The following is a 4,069-nucleotide window of genomic DNA, read 5'->3' as shown; positions in this document are numbered from 1 at the left end:
GCCTTTCTCCAATCTTGTCGACTCTTCACGCTCGGGATGCAACTCGACAACGACGATAAAGAATAATAAAGTAAAATCTACACCTGTGATGTCTTCGGTTTTACGAGGACGTTGATGAGGTAAACTGCGAATTTTGGATGATCCGAGGAAACGCGACGCTGAATACGCGAACTTGATCGATGCCGATTCTGATATTCGACTAGAAGAAATTTTCATCCGATTGAAAATTCGAAAAGTCGAATACATACTTTATATATGTACATAGAATTTGTATATACGTGTAGATAGTTAGATAATAACAATTGTAGAGAGAGGAAAATATCATTACCACGTGTACAGTCTTTTTTTTTTTTTTTTTCTTCGAGACGAGGAATAGAAGAAAATGCGAAAGAGCGTGTGCGAGAAACTCAGATGGTTAAAAAAAAAAAAAAAAAAAAGACAGAGATGTTAATATTATTTATAAACCAGAGATCTAATTTAATGTAAACAGATGGTATATATAGAGATACGATGCAAAAATAAAATTCAAATCATTGCGTAAATTTAATTTCGATTCTATATCCCCCCTCTCTTCGATCTTTTCCTTCGAAAATTACTCTTCCTCTTCCAACGTCGAAAATATTGCTTCGACTCGCCATTCTTTCAATTATTTCTCCGTCAAACAACAATTTTTATTTTCTAACTTATTTCGAAACCGACTATTTGGAAATCGTATTCGTAACGATGATCTATCCCCCCTCCCCTTAAATAAACGGTACACGTCTTGCACGCGTGAAAACAGTCCCAGAAAGATGTTTCGTGGCTGTGCAAGGGGAATCCATATTTCTTTTGACGCGATTTAAATCTGAATAGCCGTTCCGCCGTGGTCGTTCAAGGTTGCTGCGTGTGCACGTATGGGTTCCCATACGGCCACACGGCACGAGGGTAGAGAATGGTTTATATCGAGGGGAGCGCGTGAGATCTGTATTAGTAGCGATAGAGCAGCGGAACGGCAGTGTCTCTCAAACCTCGTACGATCGCGATCGAGTGTTTCGAACGAGAGAGAAAAAGAGAAGAGAGAGAGTTGATCTCGTTGATGGTGCTCGGGGAAACGGCAGCAAAGAGTGACGAAACTTTTTTTTTTCCACACGCACATTTCTCTCTCTCTCTCTCTCTTTTCTCTCTCTCTCTCTCTCTCTCTCTCTCTACCGGTCAAGCCGTGAGAGTAATCGTTCGACGATGGAAAAAGGCGCGGTACCGTGAAATTTGGGGCACCGGTAATTTCCGTGCGGCAAACGCGACGAGGAATACTTCAAATTCGACATTTCCAGCGGATATCGCGTTACGATAGGCAAAGCCTCCATTGCCGCCACTATGTCACCGTGAAACATAACCTAGGACACAAGGGGTGGTTCCACGTGTTTTTTTTATATTTCATTTTTTTTCCCTCCCCCCTCTCCTCTTTTATTCTATTCTATTTTCTTTATCTCTCTCTCTCTCTCTCTTTTTTTTAGTTTGTCGGTCTGCTCTCCCCGTTTGTTTTCGTTTTCGCTCGATCGTTGCCGGATACGTTTGTCAACCCGGTGCATGAAAGTCGTGGACAGTTAATCTCGGTGACACGGTATAACTCAGCTCCCCCTCCCCTCCGAAGAAAACCATCGGAATTTCCCGTGAATAGCGACCGACCGAGTTATCAACTCTGATAACGAATGCCTCGGGAAAATGGGATGAATATTAAAAAGCGAGGGATTCGGGAAAAGCGAGCGGGTCTCCTCGTTTTCGGAGACCCGATGTTTGCGGCCGGACTACAGTCGAAATCGTCTCGATCAGCTTCGAGATATTTTTTTCCCCTCTCTCCCCCATTATTTTATCACCGTTCCGCCATTCGAATTTCAAAAATTTATATTTTACGCTCGAGGTGAAAAAAAAAAAAAAAAAGAAGAAGAAAACTATCCGCGTATTGCGCGATTGAAAAAAATTTTCCCTTCTTTTTCCTTTCGAAAGGAATGCCTAATCAACGGCAATTTTGACGCTTCGATATTGGAAATAAATTTTTGTGATAATTTGTAATAATTTGGAAATGTTGGAGAAGAAGGGGGCGCGCTTTTTTGGGGGAAATTGAACGAGAAGGATGGGAACGAGAGGGAAAATGAGAACCGCGTTAACACCCCGTCGCCGTGGGGCTGTTCGTTGACGAGTAGACAACAGAAGCAAGCAACCATGAAGGGTCGCCGCACGAACCGAGTCAAACCGATCGGAGGTAATCCGTGCGCGCGAGCCAGTCGGTACTAACTAATGTTTGCTCAAAGAATCGCGACGAATAATTGAGTCAGCCAGCGGGAGAAGAGAGGAAAAAAATCAGCGCCCCGAATCACCGGCGGAATAATCGACTTTCCGAGGACGGACTTCCTCGCCTCGCCATTTTTCACCCCGGCCCTCGTAAATGGACGATGTTTGACGAGCCCTTTTCGGATAGCGTGCAGCTCTTCTTCTAATGGATCACCGGTACCTACACGGAGAAAATCGTGGAAATCGTCGTCAAAATACCTGCACTTGTTTCAAAATGGAAAATAACCGAATAACCGAAACAGACTTTTGCCCTTGTCTAACGTTTTACCTGCCTATGGTTTACGCGAATAATAAGCTTAACCAGCCTTCGAATTCATCATCGTTTACGGTTTCTCTTCATCCCGTTAGGCAGATTCTTAAATCAATCGACCGAAACTAAACCAAACCAACTATCTTATTTTCGTCGATGCGAATTGGCGACAATTCGAAATATCCTTCTCGAATATCTCGTCTCGTTCTTTTTCTAAGAGCACAGATGAAAAAAAGAAAAAAAGGAAAAAATTACACATCGCGAAAGAAGCAAATTTCAACAAAACAAACAAACCTTCCTCCTCCGTTTCCTTCTTCCTTCGTCCAGAAAATTTCTCCTCCGACGGAACGAAGGGATGGAACAAGGCGGTAGACGCAAAGTATTCCAACGATTCCCGCGCGTGTCAACATGCCAGAGAGGATCCTCCTCCTCCTCCTCCTCCTCCTCCTCCTCCTGCTGCTGCCGACTACTCGCGGCTGTAGAGGCAGGATCGTGAGGACAGAGCTCGAGGGTCCTAGATTTAGGCAATCAGCGTTGATGAGGGGGTGAAGGACTCGGACAATTAGTAACCACCCTGCCTCCCCCTCCTATCTTCCCGCACCTTCGGCCTCCGATTCAACCGGTGAAGCCAGCCAACAACGCGGAGACCGCAGCCGCCACGCATGCGAAAGAGGATGCTAGATGCGAGAAGAGGGAGGGAAAGAGAGAGAGAGAGAGAGAGAGAGTGGCGGCGTTTACGTCGTGTACGCCGCTTTGCGTGGATTACGCTACTCTCTGAAGGGTCTCCCTTCTCTCTCCTCTTAGTGGATAGCCGAGACGTAAGTCGTAAGAAGTGTGATTTTTCGGTCCATTTTTTGGATAGAGGAGAAGGAGGAGAAGGAGGAAGAGGAGGAAGAGGAATCCAGTTTGAATTTAAAAATGGTAGAAAAGGCCTGGATCGCAATCTCGTTATATTATCCTCCTCTCGATAAACATCTGAAGAAGAATCCGTCCAAGCCCGCTCATTAAAGATCCTTCTGTAACCGAGAGAATAATCGGAGCGAGAGGGGAAGGAATTACCAAAGGAATCCGCCACTCGAATCGACTCGAATCTTTTCACTCTTCTCCAACGATCGAAAACTAGTGCTCTCTGCGCGTTTGGGTGCCTCGTCCAGCCCACTAATTGCCCCCATCTTCCGTTCTCCGCGAAACGTGTCGAGTATTACACGAGATCCTTGGACGGGGATATTCCTCCTCCTCCTCCTCCTCCTTGTGAAGGAGACCGCGGGAATAATAAGCCTGTGTCTCTCCTCCGTCGGAGGGTTCCGTCCCCGTTTTCCTCCTCGACGAGGAGGAGACGGGAAGAGGCGCCAACCAAACGTCTCGAGGCGTCTTTCGAGGGATAAAGGCGGGCACGCGAGCGCGCGAGACCTTAGGAGACGCCTAACGAGCTGTTTTGCATGGCAATGCTTCGACCCGGTTGTTATCGGTTATCGATCCGTCACGAAGCAA

Source organism: Apis dorsata, unplaced genomic scaffold, assembly GCF_000469605.1.
Source record: "Apis dorsata unplaced genomic scaffold, Apis dorsata 1.3 scaffold_348, whole genome shotgun sequence".
In the NCBI taxonomy this organism is placed as follows: domain Eukaryota; kingdom Metazoa; phylum Arthropoda; class Insecta; order Hymenoptera; family Apidae; genus Apis; species Apis dorsata.
Note: the sequence above shows the minus strand (reverse complement) of the source record.